General features: G+C 41.1%; 1 protein-coding gene and 1 pseudogene across 1 annotated transcript in view; both read right to left on the bottom strand.

Moving 5' to 3' along the window:
* The window catches only part of PTH2R (parathyroid hormone 2 receptor), a 70,859-nt gene extending 50,540 nt beyond the window's left edge, over positions 1–20,319 (bottom strand). Inside the window, exon 1 of the mRNA XM_004601315.3 lies at positions 20,259–20,319. The gene's annotated coding sequence lies outside the window, so the exon portion shown is untranslated. The remainder of the gene's footprint in view (positions 1–20,258) is intronic.
* LOC129400438 (U6 spliceosomal RNA) lies at positions 8,421–8,516 on the bottom strand (annotated as a pseudogene).
* Positions 20,320–25,981: the final 5,662 nt, after the last annotated feature.

Genomic DNA, 25,981 nt, shown 5'->3' with positions numbered 1-25,981 from the left:
GATGAGTGAAATCTTTCTATGTCTGTCTCTCTCTTTCTGACTCATTTCACTCAGCATGAAACTTTTCATGCCCATCCACTTAACTACAAAATTCTTGACCTCCTTTTTTCTAACAGCTGCATAGTATTCCATTGTATAGATGTACCAAAGTTTCCTCAACCGGTCATCCGTTCTAGGGCATTCGGGTTTTTTCCAGATTCTGGCTATTGTAAACAGTGCTGCGATGAACATACATGTGCAGATGTCGTTTCGATTATACTTTTTTGCCTCTCTACGATATATTCCCAGCAGTGGTATTGCTGGGTCAAATGGGAATTCAATATCTAATTTTTTGAGAATCGTCCAAATTGTTTTCCAGAAGGGCTGAACCAGTCGGCATTCCCACCAGCAGTGAAGAAGGGTCCCTTTCTCCCCACATCCTCTCCAACAGCGGTTGCTTTTGTTCTTTTGGATGTGTGCTAGTCTCTGTGGTGTGAGGTAGTATCTCGTGGTTGTTTTGATCTGCATCTCTCTGATGATTAGTGATGTAGAGCACTTTCTCATGTGCCTCTCAGCCATTCGTATTTCTTCTTTGGGAAAGTTTCTGTTCATTTCATCACCCCATTTTTTGATGGGGTTGGATGTTTTCTTCTTGTAGAGTTCAACCAGTGCTTTATATACCATTGATATCAACCCCTTATCTGATGGGTATTGTGTAAATATCCTTTCCTATTCTGTGGACAGTCTTTGTATTCTGGTCACTGTATCTTTTGCGGTGCAGAAGCTTTTTAGTTTAATGTAGTCCCACTTGTTGATCTCTGTTTTTACTAGATTGCTTAGTTGCGTGTCACCTTTGAAGATACCTTTATCTTCAATATCGTGGAGGGTTTTGCCAACCTTGTCTTCAATGTACCTTATGGTTTGTGGTCGAATGTTGAGGTCTTTAATCCATTTTGATCTGACTTTTGTGCATAGTGTCAGGTCAAGGTCTAAGCCCATTTTTTTGCATGTAGTTGTCCAGTTGTGCCAGCACCATTTGTTGAAGAGACTTTCCTTGCTCCACTTCACATCTCTTGCTCCCTTATCAAAGATTAGATGATCATACATTTGGGGTTGTGTGTAGGGATATTCCACCCTGTTCCATTGGTCTACGGCTCTGCCTTTGTTCCAGTACCATGCTGTCTTAATTGTTACTGCTTTGTAGTAAAGTTTGAGGTTGGGGAGAGTGATGCCTCCCATCGTCTTTTTCCCAAGAATTGTTTTAGCTATCCGTGGGCGTTTGTTGTTCCATATGGATTTTAGGATTGCTTGATCCATTTCTTTGAAGAATGTCGTGGGTATATTTATACAGATCGCGTTGAATCTGTATAATGCTTTGGGGAGTATTGCCATTTTGACAACATTGATTCTCCCTATCCACGAGCAGGGTACATGTTTCCATTTCCTCATGTCCTCTTTGATTTCATGGAGTAGCGTTTTGTAGTTTTCTTTGTCGAGGTCTTTTACTTCCTTGGTTAAGCTGATTCCGAGGTACTTGACTTTCTGGGGCACGATTGTGAATGGGATTGCTTTTTTCATGTCCCTTTCCTCTGCCTCATTGTTTGCATATATGAAGGCCATGGATTTTTGGGTATTGATTTTGTAGCCTGCAACTATACTGTATAAGTCTATTGTTTCTAAGAGTTTCTTAGTAGAGGCTTTAGGCTTCTCTAGATATAGTATCATGTCGTCTGCAAATAGTGAGAGTTTGATTTCTTCCTATCTGGATGCCCTTAATCTCTTTTTCTTGTCTAATAGCTATCGCAAGTACTTCCAGTACTATATTGAAGAGGAGTGGTGAGAGTGGGCATCCTTGTCTTGTGCCCGATCTCAGAGGAAAGGCCCTTAGTTTTTCCCCGTTGAGGATAATGCTTGCCGTAGGCTTGTGATAGATGGCTTCGACTATCTTAAGGAAAGTTCCTCCAAACCCCATTTTGGCGAGGGTTTTCATCATGGAAGGATGTTGGATCTTGTCAAATGCTTTCTCTGCATCTATGGATATGATCATATGGTTTTTGTCTTTACTTTTGTTGATATGCTGGATTATGTTGATTGATTTCCGAATGTTAAACCATCCTTGCATCCCTGGGATGAATCCCACTTGGTCGTGATGTATGATCTTTTTGATGAGTTGTTGGATCCTATTTGCTAGTATTTTGTTGAGGATTTTCGCATCGGTGTTCATCAGGGAAATTGGTCTGTAATTGTCTTTCTTAGTGGTGTCTTTGTTTGCTTTTGGTATTAGGGAGATATGTGCTTCATAGAAACTGTTTGGGAGAGTTCCTGTTTTTTTCAATTTCCTGGAAAAGTTTGAGGGAAACAGGCAATAGGTCTTCTTTAAATGTTTGGAAGAATTCGCCAATGAAACCATCTGGGCCTGGGCTTTTGTTTTTGGGGAGGTTTTTTATTACAGTTTCAATTTCCTTAACATTGATGGGTCTATTCAGGTATTCCAGGTCTTCTTTCTTCAGTGTTGGGAGATTGTAGGAATCAAGGAATCCATCCATTTCTTTTAGGTTCTCCTTTTTTGTGGCGTAAAGACCTTCAAAGTAGTCTCTAATGATCTTTTGAATCTCACTGGTTTCTGTTATGATGTCCCCCTTTTCATTTCTGATTCGATTTATTAGAGTTTTCTCTCTTTCTTTCTTTGTGAGTCTTGCTAGCGGTTTATCAATCTTATTTATTTTCTCAAAGAACCAACTCTTTGTTTCATTGATCTTTTGGATTGTTTTTTTGGTTTCGATGTCATTAATTTCTGCTCTAATTTTTATAATTTCTTTCCTTCGGTCTGGTTTGGGTTCCTTTTTCTGGTCCTTTTCTAAGGTCTTGAGTCGTGAAGTCAAGCTATCTATGTGGGTCCTTTCTTCCTTCCTGAGGAATGCTTGGAGAGCTATAAATTTTCCCCTTAACACGGCTTTAGCTGCGTCCCATAGGTTTTGGTAGCTCGTGTCTTCATTCTCATTTGTTTCTAAGTATCTTTTGATTTCTTCCTTGATTTCGTTCCTGACCCACTCATTGTTCAACATTGAATTGTTTAATTTCCAGGTGTTTGATTTGATTTTCCGTATTTGTGAGTGGTTAGCTTCTATCTTCAGCACATTGTGGTCTGAAAAGATGGTTGATACAATTTCTATTTTTCCGATTCTATTGAGGTATGTTCTGGGGCCCAGTACATGGTCTATTTTAGAAAATGTTCCGTGTGCACTGGAAAAGAATGTGTATTCTTTCTTTTGGGGGTGTAAGGCCCTGTATAGGTCTATTAGGCCTCTCTCTTCAATTTCTTCTTTCAGAGTCAGTGTTTCCTTGTTGAGTTTTGTTCTTGTCGATCTATCTAGAGGCGATAAGGCCGTATTGAAGTCTTCGACTACATTGTGCTGTTAGTGATGTCCTCTTTGAAGTCTGTTAGAGTTGTTTTAAATATTTAACCGGTCGTTCATTAGGAGCGTATACGTTTAAGAGTGTGATTTCTTCCTGTTGTACATATCCCTTGATAAACAGAAAATGACCTTCGCTGTCCCTTTTGATCTTTTTCATCCTGAAATCTATCTTGTCGGATACCAGGATGGCCACTCCAGCTTTTTTAAGGGGTTGTTTGCTTGCAGGATTGTTTTCCATCCTTTGACTTTGAGTCTATGTTTACTCTGTTTGTTCAGGTGTGTTTCTTGCAGGCAACAGAATGTTGGGTTTAATTTCCGGATCCATTTAGCCACTCTGTGTCTCTTGATAGGTGCATTTAGGCCATTGACATTGAGAGAGATTATTGTGATGGGGTTTTGTGTCATCTTTCTGTGGGATTTGTTGTTCTTATGGGGCTCCTCCTGGTCTTACAGTAGCCCCTTTAGACCTTCTTTCAAGATTGTTTTTGAGTCTATGAAATTCCTGAGCTGTTGTTTATCCGAGAAATAGTGTATGGTTCCTTCGAGTTTGAGTGAGAGTTTAGCTGGATAAAGTATTCTTGGTGAGGCATTCATTTCGTTGAGTTTTTTCACTATGTCCCACCATTGTCTTCGGGCTCGGAGGGTTTCTTCTGACAGATCGGCTGTAAATCTGAGGGGTGCTCCTTTGTATGTGATTTCCTTCCTTGACCTTGCTGCTTGCAGAATTGTGTCTCTATCCATGGTATCAATCATTCTGACTATGATATGCCTTGGGGTCTTTTTATTCGGGTCTCTTTTTGCTGGTACTCTTCGGACTCCATGTATCTGGATGCCTGCCTTCTCCAGCTCTTGGAATTTCTTAGCAATGATGTCTTTGACTGTGTTTTTTTCATTGGGGTTACTTCCCTGTGGTTCTGGTACTCCAATGATTCTTATGTTGTTCCTCTTGAAGTCATCACCCAGGGCTCTGATTTGCTCTATAGCCATTTTGAGGTCTTTGGCCATGATTTGTTGTTGTCTATAAGCTTTCTGCAGCTCGTCTTCCAGATCGCTGATTCTGTCTTCGGCTGTAGTCATTCTAGTGTTGAGGGCATCTAGTGAGATTTTTATTTCATCTACCGATTCCTTTTATTTGTGAGACTTCCGTTCGTAGGTTTGAAATTTCTGCTCTCATTTCTTCCTGGATTTTCTTGGTAGACCGTTCCAGCGCTTCATTCATCTCCTCCCTTAATTTATTGGATGTCTGTTCCATATTTGCTTGGAGTAGGTCGACTCTCCTCCAGATTTCCTCTCTGAATTGTTTATCTGAGAGGTCGTAGATGTGAGAAGCCCCTGTTGAGGTTTCTGGTATCTTTTCTTCCCCCTCTCTTCGCGGAGGGGATTTTCGCTGCTTCTTCATATTGTCACGGAAGTATAGAGTTGGAACTTTGTAGTTATTTATTCCTCTTCCTTTTTGTGGGAAGAAGGGGCTCCGATTGTGCTAAACTTCCCTTATTCACTGACAGCTTTTATAGAGTCAGCTTAAGCTAATGGCTATTTTGCGTAAGTGTTTGAGATCGCAAAAGTGAATTTTCAAAGAAATACACAGTACCAATTGAGCTGAGGTAGCAAAGAATAACTGCGGGCGCGTTAGCGGCCGCTGCTCCGACAGTAGGCCACGCCCACTTCGAGACCACGCCCACTAATACACTGGCCACGCCCCCAGTATCTTCCTGTTGAAGGGGGGGACGGGAGGGCGTGGCCGAGGGATGGTCCTCGTACCTGAAGGACATACGCAGTTACAAAGCCGGTTCGGGAGACGGGGTGCACAGGGCGGGCGGGGAGTGGCTTCAGAAACTCGGGGGACGCAGACGGCAGCGGGAAGTGGGGGACCGCTTTTGTTCTTTTGGATGTGGGCCAGTCCCTGTGGTATGAGATGATATCTCATTGTTGTTTTGATCTGTATCTCCCTCATAAATAGTTATGTAGAGCATTTTCTCATGTGCCCTTTAGCCATTCAGATTTCTTCTTTGAGAAAATTTCTGTTCATTTCCTCCTCCCAGTTTCTGATGGGGTTGGATGTTTTCTTCTTGTATAGTTCAACCAGTGCCTTGTATATCCTTGATATCAACGCCTTAACACATGGGTGTTGGGTAAATATCCTTTCCCATTCTGTAGATTGTCTTTGTATTTGGTCACTGTTTCTTTTGAAGTACAGAAGCTTCATAGTTTAAGATAGCCCCATTTGTTTTCACTTGCTTGGCCAGTGGCATGTCATTTTTGAAGATACCTGTAGCTTCAATGTCTTGGAGGGTTTTGCCAGCCTTGTCTTCCATGTACCTTATGGATTCTGGTCTGATGTTTAGGTCTTTATTCCACTTTGACCTGAGTTTTGTACATGGTGTTAGGTAGATATCTGAGCCCATGTTTTTGCATGTAGCTGTCCAGTTGTTCCAGCACCATTTGTTGAAGAGGCTTTCCTTGCTCCACTTCATATTTCTTGCTCCCTTATCAAAGATTAGATGATCATATATTTGAGGGTGTGTGTCAGATATTCAACCCTGTTCCACTGGTCTGTGGCTCTGCCTTTGTCCCAGTACCATGCTGTTTTGATTACTGCTTTGTAGTAGACATTGAGATTGGGGAGGTGATTCCTCCCATCTTCTTTTTCACAAGAATTGCTTTAGCCATTTGGGGAGGGGGCTTATTGTTACATATAAATTTCAGGCGTGTTTGGGTGGGGGGAGACGGGACTGGGAAGGGGGGGTGGGATGTTGGGTTTACTGGTGGTGGAGAATGGGCACTGGTGAAGGGATGGGTTATCAAACTTTGTAAGGGAGAAACATGAGCACAAAAATGTATAAATCTGTAACTGTACCCTCACGTTGACTCACTAATTAAAAATAAACTATTAATAAAAAAAAAAAATTTCAGGCGTGTTTGCTCCATTTCTTTGAAGAATGGCATGGATATCCTTATAGGGGTCGCATTGTAATTCATGATCTCTTACACTGATCATTAGTCCACTCAAGTGAGAGTAAGAAAATATTTAGTGTCATTTATATTGCTTTTCTCTTTCTCTCTTGTTACAAATACAATGTTCTTTGAGATCCCAGGTTTGCTTCTCCTGGAAGGGAGCATAACATGAGGCCCCCATAGCCATACCACTGGACTCCTTGCCAGGCTGTTTTCACTTGAGGCACCCCAGCAGGGGGTGGGTGAGAGCTCTCCCCATCCCAAGGGACCCAGCCCCGGCAACTGACCTCCACAACTAACCCAACGGCCGCCATGCTTAAGGCCACCCCCCACACTCTCAGGCTGAGCCTCATATATGAGTAAACATATTCCTGAACCGTGCAGATGCTTTCACGGCCATGCAACACATCATAAGACACTCCCCACCCATTCTCCATAATTCATGAATCACGAAAATCCGTTAATCACCGATTTCAACTTCTCGGGCGGGCTCAATAACCTCTCATTTCGTCCTTTCCCTGAGATCTTAGAAGTCTATCTTGACTCGGCCCTCCCAAGGGTGTTGCACTAGGAGCTCTATCAGGGTCAGGGGAATGAGATTCAGCTTCTTACTAGATTTAGCATATGAATACACCATGGGAAGCTTGCAAGGCTGTCCCATGTGGGCAGGAAATTCTCAGAAGATTGCCAGTTTCTCCCAGAGGGAGAAGCAGGCTAAAGATATCGCTTCTGAGAGCTTGCTTTTAAGTCTCTCTCTGGATGTTGGCCATTTATGGGATTACACACACCTGGGTTCCTCTGCCGATACCTTCATGCATGAGGCCTGTCCGAACGTGTGGAGTGGGGCCTCCAGCATGGCTGTAGCTAGGTTTTGGTGGTCCTCGGCCACCGGGAGCTCTGCTCGGTATGGGGAGGGAAGCTGGAGCCCATCCTCTCCGAGGGGCCCCGGGGAAGACAGGAAGGCATGCGGGCAAGAGACTCTCTGCATCACTCTCTTCTGAGAGCTTGCTTTTAAGTCTCTCTCTCTCCATAATTACTACACCATATTTGATGGGGTTCAGACAGTAAGCAACAAATCATAGAGGGAAATATATATATGCATTTATACATATTTTCAGATATGTATACCAAAGCTCACATCACCCAAACTATAACAATATGTTAGTGATATCCTATAGAATGTCTTAATGGCTCCTGCCAAAATAGAACAATCTTCACACTATTTCCTATCGGGACACTTTTTTGTAAGCATATTCAGCAGCTCTTCATAACAGACAATATAAAATACATTCTTTCGGAAAGAGACAGACATAGAAAGATTGCACTCATATGTGGAATATAATGGAACTGAGAAGTACAAGTTGGCAACGATGCAACTTCTGGCAGATATCTCTCTGGACTTAGTTACTAAAATACTAAATTACAGAAACCCAAAACTGAGAGGCCGATAAGTGTTGTCACTCGACCTCATACCTCTTCATCCTCAGCAATGGAAAACAAATTATCTAATGCTTCCTTTTCAGCAGGTCTGACTTTAGGGGAGAGACTCTCCAAACAATAATAGTGAGTTTTGTTGAAATATTGTATGCAATCAAAGTGAAAGTAAAGTGAAATTTATTAGTTACACAGGCGGGGGCGCTTAGGGTGGGGGACTAGGGCGTGGGGGGGTTAGGGGTGTGAGGGGGCGGGGTGGAGCTATACTGGGATTCTTGGTGGTGGAATATGAGCACTGGTGAAGGGATGGGTATTCGAGCATTGTATAACTGGGATTTAAACCTGAAAACTTTGTAACTTTCCACATGGTGACTCAATAAAAAATTTTTAAAAAAATACATTCTTTCGGTTGTGTTTTGGGACAGGGATTGGGGTTTGGGATGGAAACATCCCGAATTTGGTGGTGGGAAGGTGTAATGGTGGTGGGATTGGTTTTTGAATATTAAATGTAATCAAATATTGTGAACTAACTTATAAAATAAAAATATATAAAAAGAAAATACAATGTTCTTTATCATAGAGCAGGGATAAAAATAGCACCCTCTCCCCACGAGATTTATCTTCTTTTTTTAAAAAAAAAATATGGAATGCTTCACGAATTTGCGTGTCATCCTTGCACAGGGGCCATGCTAATCTTCTCTGTATCGTTCCAATTTTATCTGAAGTGGGCACAATTTATCTTCTTAAAAAAATTGTTTTTAATTTTATTGACTGCATGAATTACCACCAACTTACAAAGTTATTCATGATTGGGAGATTAACCTTCTTTAAGCAAACAAGTACTCTCTAATTGAACCCAAGTATACTGCTCATTTTGGTACCCACCATAGAGGTAGTATCCACTCTGGGAAATAATGTCATAATGGAACATTAAAAGCATGGTGTACTTAAAACAGAAAAAAAATGTTTTTTATATCTAATGCCTATTATGACAAAGGCAAAAATTACATCTAAAATAATGTAGAAAATAGATGTTTAATCATTTTTATGAATAAGTGGTCTTTTATAATTTGAAAATTGAACCCAAGTATACTGCTCATTTTGGTACCCACCATAGAGGTAGTATTCACTCTGGGAAATAATGCCATAATGGAACATTAAAAGCATGGTGTACTTAAAACAGAAAAAAATGTCTTTTATATCCAATGCCTATTATGACAAAGGCAAAAATTACATCTACAGTAATGTAGAAAATAAATGTTAAATCATTTTTATGAATAAGTGGTCTTTTATAATTTGAAATTATTAAATTTTATCATCAAGTATATCCTAATTTCATATTCATTGTACTATTTAGATTACCTAAAGTTGTATCTATACTTACACAAATTAATGATTAATATCAAATGTTAATTTTATGTTTACAAAATTCACATCCATATTTCCATTTTCAAGAAAATGCAAAGTCATACATTAGGTGTGTTGAAAAGAAATATTTAACACTGATGAAGGTGTACTTTCTTGTGCTTCTCCCAGAGAGTACAACTAAAATCTCTGGAAATTATGTATAAAAATATATATAGGTATATATATATGCCACACCTTCAGTATTCACTCATCAGTCCTTGATCACCTAGACTGATTCTGTATCCTAGCTATTGTGCTAAGTGCTGCAAAAATAATTGTGAGGATGTGTCCTTTTGAATTAATATCTTCATGTCTGGGGTTAGATACCAAGAAGTGGAATTGATGGGTCATATGAAAACTCTACTATTACTTTTCTATGATGTCTTTTATAGGTTCCCATAGGGCTTGAACCATTTAATATTCCCACCAGCAGTAGATAAGAGTTCCTTTTTCACAACTTCCCTCTCAATCAACACTGACTTAAAAGTGAAAGATGAATAAGAGATTAGTGGCTTCCAGATTTTAGCAGTGGGGATTGTGTATGTTGGGGAGAGCAGGGAAGGAACAAAAGAAAAGTAGGTATATCAAGTATGCAGAAACTGCTGTATTTGACTATGGTGGTAATTGCAGGCATCTACTACACATATAATAAAATTGCATAATAAACACAAAAGCAAACTATGAGTACTTATCGAAGAAGTGGACCCAGAGTAAAGTGGGTAGATTCAATCTACCCACTTATATAGATTCAATCAATATCACTTTCTTCATTGGGAGAAACTGTACAACAGTTATGAAAGATGTACCAATTGGGAGAAATCAGATAAAAATATTTTTATTATTTTTTATATTGCTTGAAAATCATAATTTTTTTAAATAAAGATTTTAATTCACATAATAAAGTTTTTGTTTCTTATTTGTCTATCTTGGGCTGGAGCAATAGCACAGCGGTTGGGCATTCACCTTTCATGAAGCTGACCCGAGTTTGATTCCTCTGCCCCTCTCGGATAGCCCGGCAAGCTACCGAGAGTATCGAGCCTGCGCGGCAGAGCCTGGCAAGCTACCCGTGCGTATTGGATATGCCAAAAACAGTAACAATAAGTCTCTCAATGAGAGACGTTACTGGTGCCCGCTCAAACAAATCAATGAACAACAGGATTTGTCTATCTTAGCTTCTTGTCTTGAGCTAAGTTAAATTCAAATATTTTTGAGGTTTTGACACAGAATTAGGCATAAAATACTGATGTATTTAAGTAGTTTTCCATAGTTCTGTAAATATGGATGCACTCAACCCTCAAATCAAAGTTTCCATTTTGATACCTTAGCAAATTTTGCTAAGAGCTTTTTTAGCTATGTTTTAATATTGACAGATAGTTTTATAAAGAATATGTGATATACATATATACAACATATACACTCAAATGAATACTACTCAACTACTTTTTTAAAATCCTGGGATCGGGGCTGGAGTGATAGCACAGCGGGTAGGGCGTTTGCCTTGCACGCGGCCAACCCGGGTTCAAATCCCAGCATCCCATATGCTCCCCTGAGCACCGCCAGGAGTAATTCCTGAGTGCAGAGCCAGGAATAACCCCTGTGTATCGCTGGGTGTGACCCAAAAAGCTAAAAAAAAAAAAAAATCCTGGGATCAAGAGATAGTACAGGGAGCAAAGGATTTGCCTTGCACACAACCAACCCAGGTTCAATTCCTAGCATCCCATATGGTCGGTATCCTAGCACTGCCAGGAGTAATTCCTGAATACATAGTCAGGAGTAACCTCTGGATACCACCAGGTGTGGCCGAAAAATTGTTTAAAAAGATAGGTAATGGTGCTATTTGCAAGAACATGTAAGAACCAATTATTCTTAGGGAAATAAATCTTAGTGAAACACTTATGTTCATATATACTATCTTATATACATATATGTTCTTATATACATATATCACTGTCATCCCATTGCTCATCGATTTGCTTGAGCGGGCACCAGTAACATCTTCATTGTGAGACTTGTTACTGTTTTTGGCATATCGAATATGCCATGGGTAGCTTGCCAGGCTCTGCTGTGTGGGCGAGGTACTCTCAGTAGCTTGCCAGGCTCTCTGAGAGGGATGGAGGAATAGAACCCGGCTACCTGCTGTGCTATAGCTCCAGCCCATATACATATATTTGCACTCAAATGAATACTGTTCAGCTACTTAAAATACAAAATCCTGGGGCCAGAGACATAGTACAGTGAGCAGGGCATTTGCTTTGCACACAACCCAGCCCGGTTCAATCTTTCACCTGTAGTCTATAATCAAACAAATGGTAAACTAACAAAAGAAAAAATAAATATTATGACTATGAAAAGTGTCGATATTTTTTTCAAAAGGGCGGATCAGTCAACATTACCACCAACAGTAAATGAATATCCCCACATCCACACCAACACTGGTTGTTTTTTTTTTCTCTTGTGATACATGCCAATGTCACTGGTGTTTGCCTTGCACACGGCTGACCCGGGTTCAATTCCTCTGTCCCTCTCGGATAGCCTGGCAAGCTACTGAGAGTATCCCACCCACATGGCGAGCCTGCAAGCTACCCATGGCATATTTGATACGCCAATGTCGCATTGTTGTTTTTATTTGGAAAGCACTTTTGATGCAAAGCATTTTTTCATATGGCTTTTGCTAATCTGTATCTTTTTCAAGGAAATTTTCATTCATCCCTTCCCTCAAATTTGTGATGGGCTTCATTGTTTTTTCTCTTGTAAAGATCTATTTGTGTTTTATATCTTGAATAATAGTCTTTTCTCAAATGAGTGGTGGGCAAATATTTTATCCCAGTCTGTGGGGTATCTTTTTTCTGGTCATCATTGTTTTTAGGGTTTTTTTTTTCAGTTGTGATTTTGAGCCACACCCAGCAGTGCTCAGGATTTCCTTCTGACTCTGTGCTCAGGGATCATTCCTGGAAAGCTCAGAGAACTATGGAATGCCAGGGATCAAACCTGGGTTGGCTGCATGCAAGGCAGTTGTACTATCTCTCTGGCCCCTGATCATCATCTTTTGTAATACAGAAGCTTCTTAGTTTGATATAATCACATGTGTTTATCTTTGCTGCTATTTTCTTAGCTATTGACATTGAATCCTTGAAGATACTCTGGCTTCAATGTCATAAATTGTTCTACCTATGTTTTCTTCCATGTAACTAGAGCTGGAGCGATAGCACAGAGGGTAGCGTGTTTGCCTTGCACGTGGCTGACCCAGGTTCGATACCTCTGTCCCTCTCGGAGAGCCCAGTAAGCTACCGAGAGTAGAGCCTGGCAAGCTACCCATGGCATATTCGATATGCCAAAAACAGTAACAAGTCTCACAATGGAGATGTTACTGGTGCCCGCTTAAGCAAATTGATGAGCAAAGGGATGATAGTGCTACAGTGCTACCATGCTGCAACTTATAGATTCAGGTCTGATATTGAGGTCTTTGAATTGGAATTGACTTTTGTGCATGTGTTAGAAAAGGGTCTGGATTCATTTCTTTTTGCATGAGACCAACTATAAAATAAAACCTGCTTTCAAATACGTAACTAGTCAGAAAATCTCAAATTTTTCCAAACTATCTCACATTAATAATTTGAGTTGTGTAGTAGAATTATATAAGAAAAAACCTTCAACCCCATCAGAAAATGAGAAGAAATGAAAAGAAGCTTCCATCAAAAAATGGAGAGAAGAAATGAACAGAAGTTTCCTCAAAAAAGAAATACAAATGGCCAAAAGGCACATGAAAAAATACTCCACATCACTAATCATCAGGGAATTGCAAATCAAAACAACAATGAGATATCATCTCACACCATAGAGACTGGCACACATTCAAAAGAACAAAAGCAACCAGTGCTGGCGTAGATGTGGGGGAAAAGGGACGCTCCTTCACTGTTGGTAGGAATGGCAACTGGTCCAGCCTTTCTGGAAAACAATATGGACAGTCCTTCAAAAACTGGAAATTGACCTTCCATATGACTCACAGTACCACTTCTGGGAATATATCCCGAGGATACAAAAAAGCACAGTAGAAATGACATCTGTACCTACATGTTCATTGTAGCACTATTCACAATAGCCAAAATCTAGAAACAATCCAAGTGCCCTAGAACAGATGACTGGTTAAAGAAACTTAGGTAATCTGTACAATGGAATACTATGCAGCTGTTAGGAGAGATGAAGTCATGAAATTTGCTTATAAATGGATAAGACATTGAGAGTATCATGCTAAGTGAAATGAGTCAGAGAGAGAGGGACAGACATAGAAGGACTGCACTCATTTGTGGAATGTAAAATAACATAACACAAGACCAACACCCAAGGACAGTAGACAGAAGGGTCAGGAATATTGCTCCAAAGTTGGGAACCTGCCTCATGAGCGGGCAGAGGGAGGACAGCTGGAATAGAGAAGGGATCGCTAAGAAAATGATGGTTGGAGGAATCGGTCAGGATGGGAAATGTTTGTCGTAAGTAGAAAAAGGACCAAACATGATAAACTCTCAGTATCTGCATTGCAAACCATAATGTTCAAAATTAGAGAGAGAGTATGGGAATATTGACTGCCATGGAGGCAGTGGGAGGGTTAGAAAGGTGGGATATACTGGGAATATTGGTGGTGGGGAATGTGCACTGGTAGAGGGATGGGTGTTTGATCATTGTGTGATTGTAACTCAGACATGAAAGCTTGTAACTATATCTCATGGTGAACCAATAAAATTTTTTAAAAAAAGAATTTTCTTTGAGTGGGAGCAATCATTGCACTATATATACATATTACATAATCATGTTATATACGTTCTGAACTACCATATCAAATAATCTTTAAAAATGAAAAATAAACCACTCACCTCTCATACACCAAAAAAAGGCCCTGGCCTACTTGGGGAGCAAAACAAATCACCAAAATCAGTTCCATCAAGCATTTGGGAATAAAAATCTAAAATTACATAAAATCAGACTGCATGTCAAGCCGCAGTAGCCAGCATTTCATCCACTTGCAACTAATGTCACCACTTCAGGCAACACATCTGTTACATGGCACAGATGTGAGATCCTGAGAAAAAAATAGTGACTGAGAAAAACAGTATGACTGATATCCAGCAGCAAGGAAGAAAATTTTTGTTTTGTTTTTTGCCACACTTGATGGTGCTCAGGGCTTACTCCTGGTTTTGCACTCAGGAATCACTCCTAGTGGGCTCAGGGGACCATAAGGAGTGCCAGGAACAGAATATGGGTTGGCCACATGGAAGACAAGTGCCCTACACACTGTACTATTGCTCCAGCCCAAGGAAGAAACTTATTTTAAGCAGAATCAATAATGTAAAATCACCATAAAAAATGTGTTAACAAAGGTAAAGAAAATTTTCACATAGTAGAAACTCCCGTTAGCTGTGACAACAATACATATATGCAATGAAAAAATAAATACCCCCATGTTACTATACAGCATGAAAAAATTGCTGTGATAATCTATAAATTAATAATTTTGTATAGACTTTCAAGTATGATAAATACTAGAACTCAACAGTGTTTTCCCTAATTTCTGATAAGGTTATGGCCATTTGGCAGACAACAGCTTTTTGCGGGTTACCGGTAGCTAACCACACCTGGTGGGCTCAGGGCTTGGTTCTATGCTCAAGGACTCAGGGGACCATCCCAGGGTGCTGGGAATCAAAGCCAGGTTTAGCAACGCAAGGCAAGCACCCTATCTGTTATACAATCTCCACAGCCCCAAACAACAGCTATTTTTATGGATGAGAGAAAAGAGGCCAAGCTGTAAAAACTATGAAGTAGCTTAGTGATTAATCAGCAGACTTCAGAATAACAAACTGTTCTAAATGAGTAAGAAGTGAGAGTCTACATGATCTTAGGAATACAAAGTAAATGGGAGTCAAGAAGTGTTCTATTTTAGATAATTGTGAGAAATCAGTATAATTTGGGATACTATCTTTTGGACAGAGATGTAGGAAGAGTATCTCATGTTGATTTCTCCTCTTTAACAAAACATCACTCAAATTTTATTTTAAACATTGATTAAAAGTTAGAAGCGGGGCTGGAGCGATAGCACAGCGGATAGGGCATTTGCCTCACATGCGGCCGACCCGGGTTCAAATCCCAGCGTCCCATATGATCTCCTGAGCACCGCCAGGGGTGATTCCTGACTGCATGAGCCAGGAGTGACCCCTTTGCATTACTGGGTGTGACCCAAAAAGAAAAAAAAAGTTAGAAGCAATTCAAAAATGCTGAATCTGTATTGTATTCATATTCCAAAAATTCTCATGTGAAAGACCTTTAAATTTGTTGAATTAGCTCAAGTAGAAGGTTAAGGGTTTCTTGCTTCTATTCCTCTGGCTGGCGTTGCTTGGTTAGGGAAGGTATTCTATTTTTTAACAGCTTTATTTAACCCCCAAAGTGAGTATGACCCCCCCCTTGAAAAATCATATTAGGGGCTGGGGCAATAGTACACGGGGTAAGGCATTTGCCTTGCACGCAGCCGACCCAGGTTTGATTCCCAGCATCCTATATGATCCTCTGTGCACCAGCAGGACTCAGGAGTGCAAAGCCAGGAGTAACACTTCAGCATCGCCAGTGTGACCCAAAAAGCCAAAAAAAAAAAATCATATTAACTCTAGGCAGAAAAACAAGTGGAAATTATGAATACACATTGAAAATATTATGTCTTTACTCACAAAGAATTTAGACTGGCTTGAGGAAATGAGAACATTCTCTGTTTATTGCTAAGATAAAAATATATCTTGTTGCCCTTCCACGGCAGAAGACATTACCTGTAGCTAACAACCACACAGAAATCACCCTGGTGCTACAAGGCTCACCAACATCTAAAAGACAATGGAAATAAGATAGAACAAACTATTCATTGGGGGATCTTGATTTCAGTTGAGTTTATGTAAATAAAGCCGTGTTACAGAGTTGATCAACATTTCCCTTTTGGTTTTGTTAAGAGCAGCCTCCTAGCTTCTAGTCTTGGGCCATTACCTATGTCCTAAGTAGGTCCTCTTAAATCTACCAACAATGACCTCCTCACAGTTCCATCTATTGTCACCACAATTTTACAGTTAACATAAAACATTGTCATGCGGCAGACTTACCTATTTTATTTATCTCTCTCCCCACTTTTATCTCTATATCCCTACTTCTGTGTCTTTCCAGATGTAACCATTTATGTGTTATACACACATATATAATCTTTAAATGTTTATACAAAATATATTGCTGCTTTAAATAAATGCATTTTTAACGTATGTTATAGAAATCAGTTTCTGTGTTATACCTTTTCTTGTTGTGAAGATCTCGTTCATCTGATTTATGTAATTTAGACATATTGCTCTTCATTGTTTCAGAATTATTCCACTTTGAGTATCTCATAATAAAATTGCTAGAAAGTATCCCTGATTCCTCAACATTACAGAATTACTACATAACCATTTGAATAAATGTGTGTGAGAAATCATATATATACATATATATGGATATATATACATACATATACCCAGGCATGACTCTTGCTGGTACAGAGAGTGAATGTTCTTGTACATAATTAATCTCTAAGGTATCCAGTTGATCTCCATAATGAGAGTATCAGTCTGAGTATCAGTCTGAGGAAGATGTTCCAGAGGCAGATACAGAGTGTGGATCGTGACCACCACAGTTGTTAGCAGTGAGATATGAGTATATTGAGTAATGCCTCTGACCCACTTTCTCACACATAAAGCCTGAACAGTGAATGATTATAGTGCCTATCTCAGAAAGTCATTATGAGAATAAATGATACAGTAATAAATTAGATAATAAGGAACTTAGTGTATTTTTTTGCACTTATAAGCAAATAAATATCATAGCCGGTTGTCATTATTTTTCAGTAGACTGAATCTTCACACTGGAAGGTCAGGAGAACTCATCCTCCTAATGCTCAAAGACTTTCAAGCTCAAAAGGTCAGATTTACTTTCTCTAGGAGGTTTCATGTAAAGAAGAAGGTCTTTCTTCCCCTGAATTAGAATATCCCTGCCAGCACTGGATTGCTCTTGATAAAAATAGGAGACAGCAAGAACACAAAGCTGCCTATTGGTATCCACTCACATCCAGCACAGTGTGGAAAGTCTATACTTCCATTTAGTACAGTATGAACTTCTGGGAATGTTTTGGATTTGTAACCACTCCCTTACACACAAAGAGTCACATCGGTCCACAGTCATAGAACCTAGAGAAGGACTCCTGTCCGTTCTGAAGCCCAGCAATTACTAATATTGTTTCTGGATATTTTGCAGGGACAGAACCATGGAGTGGACCACTGAGATCATTCTTCCAGGAGAATGGTACTGCACTGGTTAGTGGGTGGATGGTTGACTGTCAACCTCCAGTTCAGTACTTCAAAGCATGAAGTTTGGAGCCAAGATTTTGGTCTCTGCCAAAGACTCAGCTAGTGGGAGTACTAGGACCCAGTCATCTAGTAGGACTACTCTGATGGGCACCTTCTGCCCCAGAGCTCTCTATGGGGTTGAACAAGATTTCACCGGATTTATATCTGCTTTCCCAATCCTGTTTCCTCATACTTTTATCTTTTGCGAGAATTACTCCCCAATTAGTATATTGTATGTACCTCAAACTGCATCTCAGAGTCTGTTTTCTAAAGGTCCACAGACATTACAAGGAAAAGACAACACATATCTGTAATATTATGTTTACTACTGTAGGATAACTTGACTTCAGAAAATGCATAGCTCGGCTCAAGTCTAATACATGAATGTGTGGGTTCCAAACCACATGGCAAGGCAAAAGCTGGTCTCTTTATCAACCCAAAACCACAGAGACCTTTAAAACAATTGAAGAAATCTAAACTATATTATCTGCTTTATGACGTGAGTTCTTGTCTGCAGTTTTTATTCTATAATGTGATCCCATTTATGTTTCTGGTTTTGGGGCCCCACCTGGCAGTCCCCGGGACTCCCCTGGCTCTATGCTCACTGGTCACTCCCAGGGATGCCAGAGATCAAACTGGGATTTGTGCCTGAAAGCCCAGGACTTTAACCCTGTACTAGATCCCCGACCCTGAAAGAGCCTCCAATCATTGGGAAAGACAAGTAAGGAGAGGCTGCTAAAATCTCAGGGCTGAGTATAATAGAGACGTTACTGGTGCCCACTCGAGTAAATTGACAAGTAATGGGATGACAGTGATACAGTGGTACTAGATCCCTGGCCCAACATTTTAAAATACTAAATACTTACTCTACATGAGCTAATCCTGCCTCAATATGGTCCCCTTACTGTTCTATTAATATATATTTTCAATTTTAATGTATGTATTGGCTGAACATGAAATTAAAAATTAAAGACTAGAGTTATCAATGTATCCATGAAAATTAAATCCATTACTTTAAGACTCAACGTTTGTTTAAAGCATTAGAAAGTAATTATTTTAAAAGTATCATTTTATACAAGTCTTTAGAAATATAAATGAAAGTTAGTTTAAAGCACTGGGTTCAACAGAGGTAATTTAGCCTCCCAAAGGGCATTCAGTAATATCCAGGGACTTTTTTGGGTTGACATACCTGCTAAGAGCAAGAGCATGTTACTGACATTCAGATAATGAAAAGAGGTCAGGGATGCTGCTAAATATCTTACAATGTGTGACCCTAAATGTTACAAGTGTCAAGGTGGAAAAAAGCTTGCTTTGAAATCATAAAGTATTTAATATGTCAATTTCTTATTAAATTAAAAATAAAGGAAATATTCTGCCCAAAATCCCACAGTGATTTTTGTTGATTGTATGAACCAATATAACCCCCCCCCATTTTTATCAAAAACATCTGGAACACTGAATAAAATTAATGCCAAGTTCATTTTCCCTTTGTAGAAGGAAGTGGTGTTTTTAAGCATAGTATTCAAATACCTTATGAGAATGAAAAGCAGGAATTATGTTAAAGATTAGCAGACTAACTGTCATGGAAATGTATTAACAAATCTTAAAGCTTTCATTGCATTCGTTCATATTATTTTGGTTAACTTGGTAACATTTTCTAATTTGGACACCTTTGTTTTAACAAGTATCTAATGTTAATTTTATTAATCAATGCTTAGCAGTATGGTTTGATTAAAAAAGCAGAATAAACTTGCATGAAATGTTCTCGTCAAATGAAACAAAGCCCCTATTTAGCTAAGCCCATTTTCTTTGCATGTAATTGTGTAGTTAAAATAAAATTAACTTTAAAACACCAGTAATTGAATAACTAAACTTTAAACTTCTCGCTTAAAAGCCAAGAAGCAACATTAAGTTTAAATATTACCAGGGAAAAATAATGATAAATAAATAGTATCAGGGCACCAATCAGTCTTAATTTTCTCTAAATTCAAAGAGAATTAAAACTTGTGAACTTCATCTGACGGTCATGGGGCGCCCTCTACCGAACACAGAGGCGAAGTAAGGTTGATTCCGTTTAGATGCACAGGCATATCAATCACTTATCCGCCTGTTTCTCGTTCTTCTGGGATGCTCAGTATAAACCTCTCGTTTTATTTGACTCCCCCAAAATTAAAAACAAAAATGTATACACTAACTTTACCACTTACTTTAAAGGAACATCGTGACATACCGCTCAGAAATCTGTCGAAAGGAAAAACTGTCACTGACTTGCAACATTAGTAACATTGGCAACCGAGCTCCCCTTAACAGAATTTACTTCCTTGTCTTCTTCCTCTAATGATACATGAATCCCCGCTAGAGAGAGAGCCTAGGATCCATCCCGACAGTGGTCATCATTAATCCTAGAAGTTTGCGTTAAATTGACGGCAGGCAAAAATAATTAGGATTCATTGCACTGGGACCCAGAAATCTACTAGAGTAAGAAAAAGTTCCTTCATCTCCCTGCCTCGCCATCCCCCTTCCTAGAAGAATCTAGGAGTAAATAGTCAGATAGTTTGCAGATGCCCAGAATCTAGTCTGAACAGGAGGACTTCGCCCCCTTGACCCTATCTCTACAGCTTCAGCAAAAACGTGTGGAAAGCGGGTGCCACGGATCACCGGCTCTTACCTGAGCGCTGGCGAGGATGCAGCCGCCTAGCAGAAGCCACCCCCAGACGTAGGGGGTCCCCTGGAGCCGGGCCATGCAGCAGTCAGCTCCAGCAAGGTGCAAGGGGAGCTCTTGGAGGAGCCCAGGAGACGCTCCAGACTCAAGACTGACTTGGAGGTGCGGGGCAAACTTGGGATCGCGGGGCGTGTGACGCCGGAGAAGCGGCGGGTCCTGGGACCACCTGGCCCGGGATGCCCAGGGTCGCCCTCGAGCTGCCCCAGGTGAGGATCGAGCCGCCAGCGCCCCGCACGTCTGTGTTCTGGATTCGGCTCGGCTCAGAGGGGTGGCCGGGTTGTCGCCAGGCGGCCCGCGCGTCTGGGTTCTTTCTGGGTTCGGCTCGGCGGTAGGCGGGTTGTCTCCGGGGAGAGCTGCCCGGGTCCAGACCACCAGCCACCAGCCGCTCCTTCTCTCAGCAGCTGCCGCGCGCCCCGCAAAGCTGCAGGAGCCGCGTGGAGAAGCCCGAGCGCCTGCTCTGACTCACTCGGTTCCGCAGCCCGAGGGACCCGAGAGCAACTGATCCGAGCGCGGCTGCCTCCACCCCCAGCTCCCACCTCCTCTGCTTCCCTCCACGCCGTTAGATTCAGCGCCCAGACTCTAGCAGAGGCACCACAGGGGCAGAGGCTCGGGGGCGCAGCGCACATCCGCCACCACCGGACTGAGCTGTGTCTATCACCTCCTAAAAGTTCCTCCTGGGGCCGGAGAGAGTAGGGCCTTTGCCTTGCGCACGACCAGGATTCATTCTCCGGCAGGCATCCCATAGGGTCTGTCCCTCGAGCACCATCAGGATTGATTCCTGAGCAAAAAGCCAGGACTAAATCCTGAGCATTGCCGGGTGTGGCCCCCCAAACCGAACAACGAAGAATAAGTAAATAAAACTTCTTGCTCCTGAGCACGTGTGTATTCAGCGGGGTCTAGATATAAATGTGTTAGTATCGTTTTGCATCTTGGATCAGAGACACTGAGTCGAGAGCACTCAGGCTCCCAGGCTGTGAGTTGAGATGGACCAATTCCTGTAGGTAAGAGACGTAATGATTCCTTTGTCTCTTCTTCACAACTTGAGGAGCTGAGATTTGTCACCACTTGGCTTTTACTTGAGTACTAAAGTTAAAATTGAATTTGCTTTCAAAATTTATCTATTGAGGGTGTGGAGCAATAATATAATAGGTACGTTGCTTGGCTTGTAGGCGGTCCATACGGATTCCATACGTTCCCCTTGAACACTGCCAGGAGTCATTAATGAGTGCAAAGCCAGGAGTCACCCCCGATTACAGTCATATGTGCCCCCTCCTGAAAAAAATAAATAAAACTTATCAATCATTAAAGGTCAGTCAACTCTGAAACACTGGAAAGGGCTATTTTTTATTTCTATTTTTACATGTCTGAAATGTTCGCTCTTTAAATAGCATTGTTTATAAATGTGTATGTTTTGTGAACAGTCACCTACTTTTTGGAAGTGCACCGTCTAAAACACACAGCACAAGCAGACACACAATATACAAGTTCACTTTCTGCTTATTCTATTAAAGATTTCGACTTTTCAGGGATAATGTCAATAGTTGGTGTCTTTCTACTTTTTCCAAGGAGCTCTTTGATTTGCTTGAGCGGGTGCCAGTAACGTCTCCATTCGTCCCAAAACAGAACTTTTTATAATCATTATTACCTACAATCTTCCTTTGGGGGTGGGAGCAATATCTCAGCCCTGTGCAGCTAGAAGCCTGGTTATATCCAAGGCACCATAAGCTTCCCCTGTACCCCTGAGAGAAATCCAGAGCACAAATCAGGAAGTGGGGCAACAAAGTGATAGTTCAGCACATAGGATTGTATCCCTTACATTTTACGAACCCAAGTTCTATCCCTGGTACCCCATATGGTCCCCTGAGCCTGCCAGGAGTGATCTCTAAGCACAGAGTAAGGAGAAAAATCCTGAGCACAGCCGCGTGTAGTTCCAAAACAGAAAACTAATCCCAGGAGTGGCCCACAGTACCACAGTATGGCCCAAGAGAACCAAAAATAATAATAAAACCTCACTTTTAATTTTGCTTAAAATTTAAATCACGAATCATGAAATCCCCATTAATCATTGATTTCTCGAGCGGGCTCAGTAACCTCTCCATTCGTCCTTTCCCTGAGATCTTAGAAGTCTCTCTCAACTTGGCCCTCCCAATGATGTCTCACTGGAGAATCTTTCAGGGTCATGAGATCCAGCTTGTTACTGGATTTAGCATATGAATACACCATGGGAAGCTTGCAAGGCTGTCCCATGTGGGCAGGAAACTCTCAGAAGCTTGCCAGTTTCTCCCAGAGGAAGAAGTAGGCTACAAGATACTGCATCTGGGAGCTCGCTTTTAAGTCTCTGGATATTGGTCGTTGATGGAATTACACACACCTGGGTTCCTCTGCCAGTACCTTCATGAATGAGGCCTGTCCGAACGTGTGGAAAGGGGTCTCGAGCATGGCTGTAGCTAGGTTTCAGTGGTCTTCGGCCTCAGGGAGCTCTGCTCAGGTTAGGGAGGGAAGCTGGAGCCCATCCCCTCTGAGGGGCCCCGGGGAAGATAGCCAGGCGTGCGGGCAAGAGACTCTCTGCTTTGATAGGGGAGCTTTGATAGAAACAAAAAATGGTATCAAGAAGAAGAATAAATATTTTTAACTTATTTAACTTATATTTAACTTATTTTTAAAATGTGGAGATGCCACTGATAGTAATTCTTGCCATTATTACTATTACCATTATTTGGACGTGGAGGTCATACCAAGTGAGTGTCAGGGGGTTTCTCCTGGCTCTGTGCTCGAGAATCACTCCTTGGCAGGGTTCAGAGGACCATGTGGGGTGCCAAGGAACAAACTGGGTTGCTTGAGTGCAAGGCAAGCATGCGAATGGCTGTACTGTCTTTCAAGCCCCATTCTTTTTTTTTTCTTATTTTTTTAAAATTTTTTTATTGAGTCACCATGTGGAAAGTTACAAAGTTTTCAGGTTTAAGTCTCAGTTATACAATGCTCGAACACCCATCCCTTCACCAGTGCACATATTCCACCACCAAGAATCACAGTATAGCTCCACCCTGCATCCCCACACCCCTAGCCCCTCACAAACCCCTAGACCCCCCACACCCCTTGCCCCCCCGACCTGTGTAACTAATAAAATTCACTTTACTTTCACTTTGATTGCATTCAATATTTCAACAAAACTCACTATTATTGTTTGGAGAATCTCACCCCTAAAGTCAGACCTGCTGAAAAGGAAGCATTAGATAATTTGTTTTCCATTGCTAAGAATGAAAAGGTATGAGGTCGAGTGACACCGCACTTAGCAGCCTCACGGTTTTGGGTTTCTGTATTTTAGTATTTTAGTAACTAAGTCCAGAGAAATATCTGCCAGAAGTTGCATAATTGCCAACTTGTACTTCTCAGTTACATTATATTCCACATATGAGTGCAATCTTTCTACATCTGTCTCTTTCTTTCTGACTCATTTCACTCAACATGATACTTTCCATGTTGATCCATTTATATGCAAATTTCATGACTTCATGTTTCCTGACAGCTACATAGTATTCCATTGTATAGATGTACCAGAGTTTCTTTAACCAGTCATCTGTTTGGGGGCACTCTGGTTTTTTCCAGATTCTGGCTATTGTAAACAGTGCTGCAATGAACATACAAATGCAGATGCCATCTCTACTATACCTTTTTGCCTCTCCGGGATATATTCCCAGGAGTGGTATTGCTGGGTCAAATGGAAGCTCAATTTCTAACTTTTTGAAAGTCGTCCATATTGTTTTCCAAAAGGGTGAACCAGTCGGCATTCCCACCAGCAGTGAAGAAGAGTCCCTTTCTCCCCACATCCACGCCAACACCGGTTGCTTTTGTTTTTTGGGATGTGGGCCAGTCTCTGTGGTGTGAGATGATATCTCATTGTTGTTTTGATCTGCATCTCCCTGATGATTAGTGATGTGGAACATTTTCTCATATGCCTCTCAGCCATTCGGATTTCTTCTTTGGGAAAGTTTCTGTTCATTTCATCACCCCATTTTTTGATCGGGTTGGCAGTTTTCTTTTTGTGGAGTTCAACCAGTGCATTGTATATCCTTGTTATCAACACTTTATCAGATGGTACTGCGTAAATATCCTTTCTCATTCTGTAGATTGTCTTTGTACTTTGGTCACTGTTTCTCTTGAGGTCCAGAAGCTTCTTAGTTTGAAATAGTCCCATTTATTTATCTCTGTTTTCACTTGCTTGGCCAGTGGCGTGTCAGCTTTGAAGATACCTTTGGCTTCAATGTCGTGGAGGGTTTTGCCGACCTTGTCTTCAATGTACCTTAGGGATTCTGGTCTGATGTTGAGATCTTTAATCCATTTTGATCTGACTTTTGTACATGGTGATAGGTGGAGGTCTAAGCCCATTTTTTTGCATGTAGCTGTCCAGTTTTGCCAGCACAATTTCTTAAACATGCTTTCCTTGCTCCACTTCACATTTCTTGCTCTCTTATCAAAGATTAGATGATCATATATTTGGGGGGGTGTGTCAGAGTATTCAACCCTGTTCCATTGGTCTGCAGGTCTGCCTTTGTTCCAGTACCATGCTGTTTTAATGACTACCCCTTTGTAGTAGAGTTGGAAGTTGGAAAGTTGATTCCTCCCATTTTCTTTTTCCCAAGAATTGCTTTAGCTATTCGTGGGGGCCTATTGTTCCATATGAATTTCAGGAGCGCTTGCTCCATTTCTTTGAAGAATGTCAAGGGTATCCCTATAGGGATCGCATTGAATTTGTACAATGCTTTGGGGAGAATTGCTATTTTGACAATATTAATTCTCTTCGTCCTCTTAACCACTTCTTCGACGCTCTTGAAAGTGTTCCACACTGCTCTCTTCCTCCTGTGCAGTTCTGGTGCCAAGTCGTTCCTCATGTTGAGTTCTTGACCCAGGTACACATAGCTGCTGCATTCAGAGATGTTCGTTCCATTGAGAGCAAATGGAACGTCAGGGACTAGCTCAATTTTTATAAACATTGTTTTGCTGAGATTCAGCTGCGGTCCAACCTTTCCACACTCAGGTCGAATTCAGCCAACATTTGTGCTGCTTGGTTAATGTTTGGTGTTATGAGAACAATGTCATCAGCGAAGCAGAGGTGGTGTAATTGCCGACCGTCAATCTTCACTCCCATTCCTTCCCATTCCAGTCATCACATGACGTTCTCGAGGGTGGCACTGAAGAGTTTCAGTGAAATGGTATCACCCTGCCGAACCCCTCTCTTTACGTCAGTAATCACTTCCTTGTAGAATGGTGAGATCCTGGTGGTGAATCCATAATACAGCTCGAGGAGGATCTCGATGTACTGAGTTTGAATGCCCTGATTGGCTAAGACTTCGATGACTGCTTCAGTCCCAACAAAAGGGAAGGCCTTCTTTAAATTGATGAATGTTAGACAGAATGGCATCTTGAACTCTTGTGAAACTTCAATGAGCTTGGTCACTATGTGGATATGGTCGATCCTTCTTTGCAAATGACATTTTAAATTCTTTTTCTTTTTTTACTTTTTTTGGTCACACCCAGCGATGCACAGGGGTTACTCCCGGCAGTGCTCAGAGGACCAAATGGGATGCTGAGGATCGAACCCAGGTCAGCCCGTGCAAGACAAACACCCTACTCCCTGTACTATAGCTTCAACCCTGGACATCTTAAATTCT

Source organism: Sorex araneus, chromosome X (genome assembly GCF_027595985.1).
Source record: "Sorex araneus isolate mSorAra2 chromosome X, mSorAra2.pri, whole genome shotgun sequence".
Taxonomy (NCBI): domain Eukaryota; kingdom Metazoa; phylum Chordata; class Mammalia; order Eulipotyphla; family Soricidae; genus Sorex; species Sorex araneus.
Note: the sequence above shows the minus strand (reverse complement) of the source record. Positions and strands in the feature narration are given on the sequence as shown.